This window comes from Zingiber officinale, chromosome 4A (assembly GCF_018446385.1).
Source record: "Zingiber officinale cultivar Zhangliang chromosome 4A, Zo_v1.1, whole genome shotgun sequence".
In the NCBI taxonomy this organism is placed as follows: domain Eukaryota; kingdom Viridiplantae; phylum Streptophyta; class Magnoliopsida; order Zingiberales; family Zingiberaceae; genus Zingiber; species Zingiber officinale.
The window spans coordinates 66,607,440-66,618,766 of NC_055992.1; positions in this window are offsets into that span (position 1 = coordinate 66,607,440).

An 11,327-nucleotide genomic window follows, 5' to 3' on the forward strand; every position below is an offset into this window, starting at 1 on the left:
CATCCCCGTTGAAGAGCGAGGGACGAACAATGCTGTATCCTTCAGTTTGGGCCATTTAAACAAATGGAACCTTGCACACAAGGAAGATGAAGAAAGAAATTCCAAGACTAGGTCTTGGATTAGCAGTGTGGGAGATAATAAAAGTAATAAAACTCGATTGGTGTTGAACTAATTTAGAGTATTTTGCATCGAAAAAACTTGTCCAAAGAGGTAATTACACCAATTTGGACCATATTGAAAAGCTTAAAAGCTGAAAAGAAATATTAAAAGAGATTTTGAAAATCACCCCTTGCCTAATTAGTGGTTGCATCAATTCATAGCGGTACATGCTCTGATACCATTTGTAGGACCATAAATACGCTAGAGGGGGTGAATAACGTTCATCGAAAATTGCTAGTTAAAATGAGTTACGCATCAGAAAAGGGAAATAAACAACATAATGCTAACAATGTCAAGTTTTACTTGGTTCTGTTGGTGCGTTAGGACTGATGGTCTAACTCAGGTTTTGATGAATGATAAAGTAGATTAAGTTAGTTTCGTTGTGATCTAACACTTTGACAAAGTGTGCAGAAGAAGCCCAGCTAGGTCGATTGGCCGACTGGATAGCTGGCATGAAGCCCAGCTAGGTCGACAAGCCGACTGGATAGCTGGCACGAAGTCCAGACAGGTCGACGGGCTAACTGGATGTCTGACACTAAGTCCAGCTAGGTCGACAGGTTGGCTGGGTAGCTAGCACGAAGTCCAGACAGGTCGACGGGCAGACCTGATGTCTGGCAGGTAAGTTAAGGTAAGTCACTGGAGGGGAGTGACTTGGTGAGGACACGTTCCCAGTTAGGAAACTTAGGCGTCGATCCAACTTAGAACCATTTCAGAAATCTAAGTTGAGATCATGACTAAATTCTGGTCTCGAGGAGACAAAATCTAATTACTACTCTATTTGATTATAAATTGTGCTAACACTTTATTTTGTAGGGTAACATATCTTTTATTTTGCCTCAGACTAACATTTTCTTATAGGGAAACAAGTCTCTGGAAAATGGTGGTCCGGGTACCCGGAAGGGATCCAGGCGCTCGGAAGGCAAAAACTTATCTTGTCGCAGATATGGAGCGTGCTGATTGGCCGGGCGTACGTCATGGTCTGGGCGCCCGAAAGGGATTCGAGCGTCCAAAGCTCTCCTATAAAAGGAGGCTACCAACAGAGTTGAGATAATAACTTCTTCCTACGACTGCTCCATTGCACACTACTCCTGCAACGCTGGGAGGTTGCTTCGACAACCTACGATTCAAGCTTATTATTTTTTTGTTGTCGGTATTTCATTCCTGTACTTAACTTTGTAATCAATTTTTGAACTTCTAGTGAAGCTCAACGAAAGCACTCGACGAGTGCGGACCTTAGAGTAGGAGTCGACGAAGGCTCCGAACCAAGTTAAACTGGTTTGTGTTAGCGTTGTGTTTTGTCTTTCCTTTCCGCTGCTTACTCTATTTCGATAACGAATTTTCGATCGCTATTCACCCCCCCTCTAGCGAATTCTACGATCCAATAGGTTTGAAACTTGTGACAACTCCTACTCCAAGGCCCGCGATCATTGATCGCTTTCATTGGACAATCTACTAATAGTTCAAAAAGATACAATAATGAAGTACAAAAACTATATATGAAAAGTTACTGACAATAAAGAAAACTAAGTAAAGCTTGATGTCCGGTTGTCGGTGGAGCATTACAATGTCGTCGGAGCCATTTTGACATAGCGCCGAGGAAGGAAAGTCGTAGTAGATGTTGTCTTGAAGCTACTGGTCGAAGGCCCTTATATAGGCCCATTCTGGGCACCTAGAACCCCTCCGAGTGCCTGGACCATGTTGACATGTCGACCTCTTGTCAAAACTTCATCCATGAAGTTTTATCCACCTTCGGCGCTTGAATCCCCTCCGGGCACTTGGACCATTAATGTGAGTTCGACCAATCAACGCGCTCCAACTCAGCTCCTGGATAACTTTTCTAGTTCGAGCACCTGGACCAATTCCGGGTCCCCAGACCACTCGGGTGCCTGCTTAGGCACCCGACCGGGTGAGCTGGTCTGGACGCCCGAACCAGCTTAGGGCGCTCGGAGTTTAGGCTCCCAGATCCCTTCCTGGCGCCTAGTCCCCCTTTTTTGTACTTCTCCTTCCTATAAAAAAGAGTTGGTCCAAACAAATAAAAATTTACTTATCCTGTGAAATAGAGTTAGTACAACATTAATAAGATAGAAGTAATAAGTAGATTTTGTCTCCCTGAGACCAGGATCTAGTCAAAGTCTCAACTTAGGTTTCCCAAATTGACCTAAGCTGGACCGACGCCTACAGTTCCCTCAACTGGGAACGCGTCATCACTGGATCTCTCCTCTAGTTGCTTACCTCTTACTTATCGACTACAGTCGCATGACTTTCCTTTGACCCACCAGATCTTCCCGTCAGTTATCAGGTCCACAGATCCAACTAGAGTTTGACTGGTTATCAGGTCCCACGGACCCAACTGTAGGACTGTTAGATTCGATAGAGGGGGGGGGTGAATATCGATTCGAAAAACAAGAGTATAAGCGCAGCCGAAAAGTAAATGAACACAATTGTTTTTTACTTCGTTCGGAGCCTGTGACGACTCCTACTCGAAGGCCCGTGGTCCTTGATCACTTTCGTTGGGCAATCACTAGCAATTCGAATATAATTACAAAAGGACTGTACAGTGAATGCTAATGAAAAATGAAAACAAGTACCGACAAGAAAGGAAAAGAAAGGAGCGTAGTGTCGGAGCTTTGTTGGCGTCGCAGAAGCGCAGAGCAGTGGAAGACATTTCTTTTTCCGTTGTTGTTCTGAAGCTCTCCTCTGACCCTTCTTTTATATGAGGCTCGGGGCGCCCTGGATGCCTTCCGGGCGCCCTGGTGAGACGTGGCAAGTCCAACCAGCGAGCTCCACGTGGCGACGTGCGATCAGGATGAAATTTCCCTCCCGGGCGCCCGAATCCCTTCCGGGCGCCCGGACCCTGTTTTCCCGCAGAATCCGTCCTGCAAGACAAACATTAGTCCGGAGGCAAATTTACCCTGCAGCAAAGATTGTTAGCACAGTTTTATAGATAAGCAAAGTATGACTTAGATTCCGTCTTTCCGAGACCGGAATCTAGTCACGATCTCGACTTAGATATCCGAAATGGATCTAAGCCGGATCGACGCCTAATGTTCCCTTCCCGGGAACGCGTCCTCACAGTCACTCCCCTCCAGTGACTTACCTCACTTACCTGCCAGACGTCCGGTTAGTCCGTTGACCCGTCTGGACTTCTCGCCAAGCGTCCGGTCAGCCCGTCGACCCGCTTGGACTTCTCGCCAGCTATCCGGTCAGCCCGTCGACCTAGCTGGACTTCGTGCCAGACATCCGGTCAGCCCGTCGACCTAGCTGGACTTCGTGCCAAGCGTCCGGTCAGCCCGTCGACCCGCTTGGACTTCTCGCCAGCTATCCGGTCAGCCCGTTGACCTAGCTGGACTTCGTGCCAGACATCCGGTCAGCCCGTCGACCTAGCTGGACTTCTCCTGCACACTCGATCAGAGTGTTAGACAACAACAGACTAACTTAACCTGATTTGTCATTCATCAAAACCTGGGTTAAATCATTAGTGCTAACCGCACCAACAATCTCCCCCTTTTTGATGGAATGACAACCTGGTTAAGTTAGTGAAAACATATGCAAGAAAAACACAAGCATTAAAAGGTTTTTTTTTTTTTGGTTTATATTTTCAACTCTGGTTTAGCTAACTTAACCACTAACCCTCCCCCTTTGGCATTCATCAAAAATAAGCATTGATTAAATAAGCATAGATTTTTTGAAATGTCAAGATAATCTGGGGGAATTTAAACTTTTGAAAAACTTGTTTAAAGCGTTAGCTTTTAGATTTTAGAAAAAATAGCTAAGTCTGAATAGACAAAATCTCAAACACAAGTGTATAAGTTCTAGATTTCAAGATCAAGTTTTAAATTTTCAAAACAAGTTTCAACTTTGAAACGCTTTTCAAACATAAGTTTTCAAAATTAAGTTTGAAAAATTTATTTTTCCAAAACTGATTTATTTTTCAACACTAAGTTTGTAAAAGATTCAATTTTCAAAATTAAGGAAAATGATTTTGAGAAGCTTAGTTTGTAAACTTAAGTTTTGAGAAATCTAATTTTCACAATTTTCAATAACAAAGCAATTTTTAAAACTAATTTGTGTAAAATTTAACTTTCAAATCAAATTGTCAAAATTAAGTAAAATCAAATTTTAAGAACTAGATTTTTAAATTCAATTTTCAAAACTAAGTTAAATCTAATTTTCAAAATCAATTTTCAATAAAAAGTAAAACCCAATTCTTAAAAAAACATAGTTTTATAAGAGTTAGTTTTCAAAAATAGGTTTAAGAAATTTTTAAGAAAATATTTTCAAACACAAATTTTAAAATATTTTAAATAGAGGGAAATTTTTAATTAATTCCTCCCCTTGAACCGACATAAAATTTTGAAAATATTTGCTAAAAATATTCAAAGTAATTTTTTTTTTTTTAAAATTGAGGTAGAATTTTCTAGAGAGATTTTAAAGAGAAGACTAACACTTAAGGAGATAAATAAACCTCCCCCTGAATTTGATACTCCTTTAATATATTAATCCTCCTTATTTATTACTCTCCCTTAGTTTATTAATCTTCCTTATTTTATTATCCCCCATAATTGTTTATTTGAGTTTGATTAATCAATAATTAATTTTAGATTCAGACTTTTAAGCTTAAGGTTAAATACGAAAAGAATTTATTAATTCAATAACAGTTAACCATTATCAATAATTTATTGATTAATTTTTACATGATTTAATAATTTAATATTTATTTAAAATGAGTTAACCTTTGTATTAATTAATTGAATTGGTTAATAAAAGTATTAGTTATAATTCGATTTTTTCATTTACTTCCTTTTAAGTTGGATTAACTTAGTTTAATAACTTTAATAGATTGTACTTCAAATCACTACTAACTTTAAACTAAGTTAAAGTTCAATTTGAATTAATAGTTAATAAGGATAACTTATGATTTAATTTATAGTGAAATTAGGATTTTGATTAATGTTAAAATTAAGATTTATTGAGTTAAATTAAGAATTAATTAACTATTTGGTGTAAGTTAATTTTTTAAGTTCTTATTTCAATTATTCACTTATTAAGTATTTAACTTAGTTTATAATCTTAAGTTAATCAAATTTTAATTATTTGTTAACAACATATTTCAATGTAATTTTGAATTTAATTATTTAATGTTATTTAGTTTTAAGTTTATTCTTAAAATAGTTTTTGAAGGCAATTTAAGTTTGATTTTAATTGTAAATTATGTTTAAGTCTTAAACCTAAATTAACTTTAAAGTTTTAATGTTAAGTTTTAACTTTAATTTTAAAGTTAAAATAATGTTTGAGGTTACAATAATGTTTAATGTTAAAAATATGCCTAAAGTCTAAATCATAATTTTTAATAGTTTTTTTTATTATTATTGAAAAAGTAATTTTTTGAGAATTTTTAGAATGATTTTTTTTTTGTTTTTAAAATAAGTTTTAAAAGTTTTTAAAAGAATTTTTAAAATAATTTATAAAATAAGTTTTAAAAGTTTTTAAAAGAATTTTTAAAATAATTTTTTAAAATAAGTTTTAAAAGTTTTTAAAAGAATTTTTTAAAATAATTTTTAAAAATAAGTTTTAAAAGTTTTTAAAAGAATTTTTAAAATAATTTTTTAAAATCAGTTTTAAAAGTTTTTAAAAGAATTTTTAAAATAATTTTCAAAATAAGTTTTAAAAGTTTTTAAAATAATTTTTAAAGTAATTTTTTTTTAAATAAGTTTTAAAAGTTATTAAATGAATTTTTAAAATAATTTTTTTTTTTAAATAAGTTTTAAAAGTTTTTAAAAGAATTTTTAAAATAATTTTTTAAAATAAGTTTTAAAAGTTTTTAAAAGAATTTTTAAAAGAATTTTTAAAATAATTTTTTAAAATCAGTTTTAAAAGTTTTTAAAAGAATTTTTAAAATAATTTTCAAAATAATTTTAAAAGTTTTTAAAAGAATTTTTAAAAGAATTTTTTAAAATCAGTTTTAAAAATTTTTAAAAGAATTTTTATAATAATTTTTTAAAATCAGTTTTAAAAGTTTTTAAAAGAATTTTTAAAATAATTTTTTTAAAATCAGTTTTAAAAGTTTTTAAAAGAATTTTTAAAATAATTTTCAAAATAAGTTTTAAAAGTTTTTAAAAGAATTTTTAAAATAATTTTTTTTTAAAAATAAGTTTTAACAGTTTTTAAAAGAATTTTTAAAATAATTTTTTTTAAAATAAGTTTTAAAAGTTTTTAAAATAATTTTTAAAATAATTTTTTAAAATCAGTTTTAAAAGTTTTTAAAAGAATTTTTAAAATAATTTTCAAAATAAGTTTTAAAAGTTTTTAAAATAATTTTTAAAATAATTTTTTTTAAAATAAGTTTTAAAAGTTTTTTTTTTAAAAATAATTTTTAAAATAAATTTTTTTTAAAATAAGTTTTAAAAGTTTTTAAAAGAATTTTTAAAATAAATTTTTTTAAAATAAGTTTTAAAAGTTTTTAAAATAATTTTTAAATTAATTTTTTAAAATCAGTTTTAAAAGTTTTTAAAAGAATTTTTTAAATAATTTTTTGGTTTAAGATAATTTAAGTTTAATTTTTAAAATAAATTTGTAAGTAAAAGAAAATTTAATTTAATTTTTAAAATAAAATTTTAAATTAAAGAAAATGTTATTTTAATTTAATTGATTTAATTTTAATTTAATTTAATTTAATTAATTTCTTTTAGGTCCTTAGTCATCTCACCTGATCTATATTTTCAATCAGGGAATCCTACAATTTTGTGAGATGAATTAGATTTAATTATAGAGTTTGATTTAACTTGTGTTAGATTCAGGTTTAGCTTTGGTATCAACAAATAGGCATTCTTCGGATAAACTTCTAAGCTTGGCGAGTCACTTGGACGTCATTAGAAGTAACCAACCTTTCGAGGTTTTCCGAATAGTCCTATCCATGGAGCTTAGTACTAAACCTTGGTCTAACTAGTTAGGTTCTGTTTAAGGGTAGCTTCGGTCAGTTCCACTTGGCCAAATGCACCAGATCGAAGTCATATCTTTCTAGACATGCGATGCCCAAGCTTCCCTAACGTACTATCATCAAAAAACTTTACCCGTACCATGATTCAAGTTAAACTGGGTCCCTTTTTAACTAATCCTAATTACCCTGCCGGGTTAGTTTATTTGGGTTACCCTGTCGGGTAAGTTATTTTTGGAGGTGCCAGCTATTATGGAGCCTCCCCTTAAATTATTGATTTTTCTTTTTAAGATTTCTTGTATAATTGGAGTTGGTTTTAGTTAAGTTTTAATGTTTAATTTGTAATTTAAATTTAAGTTTTTAATTTTGAATTAATTAAATTGGTCAAATTATCTTTCTTTAAAAGAGTATATTTAATATTTAAATTTTCTTTCAATTTTATTGGGTTAATTGAATTATCTTTCTTTAATAGCGTATTTTTAAAGTTTAGGTTTTTATTTATTTTTGAGTTAATTAAATTGTTTGAATTATATTTCTTTAAAGGTTTATCTTTTAACTTTTTATTAATTGTTAATTTTAAATTTTCTAGATTATTTTTGTTTAATATGTTATCTTTAACATTTAATTTTAAGTTTGTTAACTTTCGTTTTGATTTTATCAAAGTGTTTGATTTTATCCTTATATTTTCTTTACCTTTTAAGTTGATATAATTAGTGGAATTTATTAAATAAGTCTTATCATTAAAATTTAATTTTTGTTAATTAAATTATCTTGGGTTTGGATAGAATTTTCCAGATTGATATTGTCTAGATTATTAAATAATTTATTAATTATGTCTAGATTAATATTGACCTTGTCATCCTTTTTGTTCGAATTTTCAAATTTGTTTAGGTTTAAATTCGAATTTTTAGATTTATTGATTATTTTTAGATTTTCTGTATTTTCTAAATTAATTATATTTATTTTATCAGAAAATATCCTAGGGGTATTTTCGCAAGTATTGTCATGTATACTATTTTCACATATACTTTCAGACATATCCAAATTAACATGCACATATTTTAAACTACTACTAGCAAGGGTGTTTTGGTAATTATTACTAACCTTGAGCGCAACCCCTAATTCAGCAGGCTTCTCCGTTGGATCTGACTCGAGTCCGGATTCGACTTTAACTTGATCTTCTAGCTCCATTGGCGTCTCGTGAAGCTTGATCAACTGGGTCCATAGCTCATATGCATTCTTGTATTTTTCTAGTCTGCATATAATATTGTTAGGTAAAATATTATAAATAATTTTACTTACGTTTTTATTCAGCTCCGAGTTCTGAGAAGGTTTTTTCAATATTAGCATATAATCGATATCTACGCTTCCTAAGAAGCATTCCATTCTTCGCCTCCAGTAGTTGAAATCTTCATCGTACGGTGGTGGTTCATTGGGGTTCCATCCTTCTTGAAAAGACATTGTTCTTGCACACAATGAAACAAAGACAAAATCCCAAGACTTGGTCTTGGATTAGCAGTGCTGAAAAAAAAATAATATTTCACTACAAATTTTTTTTTAAATAATAAAATATTATTAAAATATTAATAAAAAATATATCTCAAATTTTTGAAAATGTAATATTTTGTCGATACTAAATAATAGTGAAAAGATGACGATGTATTTTTCAAAACCAGTTTTGGAGGGAAAAAACGAAAGGCGTAAGGTTTTATTTTAAAAACGAACGATATGTAATTTTTCTTTAAAAAGACCCCCTCTTTGTCTGATTGGTGGTTGCACCAAATCAGAGCGGTACCTGCTTTGATACCACTTGTAGGACCATTAGATTCGATAGAAGGGGGGGGGGGGTGAATATCGATTCGAAAAACAAGAGTATAAGCGCAGCCGAAAAGTAAATGAACACAATTGTTTTTTACTTCGTTCGGAGCCTGTGACGACTCCTACTCGAAGGCCCGTGGTCCTTGACCACTTTCGTTGGGCAATCACTAGCAATTCGAATATAATTACAAAAGGACTGTATAGTGAATGCTAATGAAAAATGAAAACAAGTACCGACAAGAAAGGAAAAGAAAGGAGCGTAGTGTCGGAGCTTTGTTGGCGTCGCAGAAGCGCAGAGCAGTGGAAGACTTTTCTTTTTCCGTTGTTGTTCTGAAGCTCTCCTCTGACTCTTCTTTTATATGAGGCTCGGGGCGCCCTGGATGCCTTCCGGGCGCCCTGGTGAGACGTGGCAAGTCCAACCAGCGAGCTCCACGTGGCGACGCGCGATCAGGATGAAATTTCCCTCCCGGGCGCCCGGATCCCTTCCGGGCGCCCGGACCCTGTTTTCCCGCAGAATCCGTCCTGCAAGACAAACATTAGTCCGGAGGCAAATTTACCCTGCAGCAAAGATTGTTAGCACAGTTTTATAGATAAGCAAAGTATGACTTAGATTCCGTCTTTCCGAGACCGGAATCTAGTCACGATCTCGACTTAGATATCCGAAATGGATCTAAGCCGGATCGACGCCTAATGTTCCCTTCCCGGGAACGCGTCCTCGCAGTCACTCCCCTCCAGTGACTTACCTCACTTACCTGCCAGACGTCCGGTCAGTCCGTTGACCCGTCTGGACTTCTCGCCAAGCGTCCGGTCAGCCCGTCGACCCGCTTGGACTTCTCGCCAAGCGTCCGGTCAGCCCGTCGACCCACTTGGACTTCTCGCCAGCTATCCGGTCAGCCCGTCGACCTAGCTGGACTTCGTGCCAAGCGTCCGGTCAGCCCGTCGACCCGCTTGGACTTCTCGCCAGCTATCCGGTCAGCCCGTCGACCTAGCTGGACTTCGTGCCAGACATCCGGTCAGCCCGTCGACCTAGCTGGACTTCTCCTGCACACTCGATCAGAGTGTTAGACAACAACAGACTAACTTAACCTGATTTTTCATTCATCAAAACTTGGGTTAAATCATTAGTGCTAACCGCACCAACACCAACCAGACTTTTCGCTAGATATCAGGTCCCGTAGACCTATCTGGACTTAGAACCAACTATCAAGTTCTACAGACCTAACTGGATTTCAGCCTGATGTTAGGTCCTCCAGACACGTCAACTCTTGCACAATTGGTTAAGCAATTAGATTAAAAATACTTTAACTTTAATTCATTTGTCATTTATCAAAACTTGAGTTAGATCATTAGTACAAATTGCACCGACATAGTGTTGTTTCCCTATTCATTGAGATTCTTCATTAATTAGCTATTAATGATATTATTGTTCGGTCAACAGATCCTTGGCTTCGGTCGACCGATCAGCCTTGCTTCTAAATTTACTTCTAATCGATCTGATCGGTGCCATGTCAACATGGTTTGGTCGACCGTTCTATTGGTTTGATCGATGAATCAATCAACTTACCAACTTTGCATTTGAGATGATCTCTGCTTTGTATCATCAACCTGGTTCCATCGACTGATCCCTGGGTTCAGTCGACCGATCAGGTTATTTCCTGTAAAATAGTGTTAAATAGAATATTCCTACAAAACAAAGTTAGGACAGTAATATAAGATGCATGAATAGTAAATGACAGTAGAATTGTCTTGATCTCAATTTGGAAACCTTCCCGATTTCTTCAGTTGGATCAACGACCTTGGATTTGTTCCTTTTTGTAACACAACCTTACTATCACTCATCTCCAGTTGCTTACCTCAACCTACTTGCCAAACATTGGTTCTCCAGACCTGTTTGGACTTTGCCGCTTAGCATCGGATCAACTCACTAGGACTTGCTCTTGATATTCGATACTCCAGACCTATCGAGTTTCCCTGCTAAGTGTAGAGTCCTCTTGACCCACCTGGGCTTTCTGCCTGACTTCTATGATTTTCTAAGACTTTCTTGGTCGAGTAAACATCTTGCATGTTTAATTAACTTATTAGATCATAACAAAACTTAACTTGAACTTTTGACAACATCAAAACTTAGGTTCGATTCTAGTGCACCCTACACCAACAATCTCTCCCTTTTTGATGTTTGACAACCAAGGTTCATAGTTAAGTTTATAACATATGCAAAGATTAGTAAACAAACAGTTTAACTCAACTCTTCTCATGAGTTTGTTAACTCCCCTTGAAGTCACAATCTCTTCCCCTTTGACACAAATCAAAAATAGGGGAAACACAAATAACAAGATTGAATTATTCTAAGATTGGAGTTAGAAAAAATTCTTGAAAATTTTAAAAATAAAGTTTTTTTTTAAGAACTTAGTTAAAG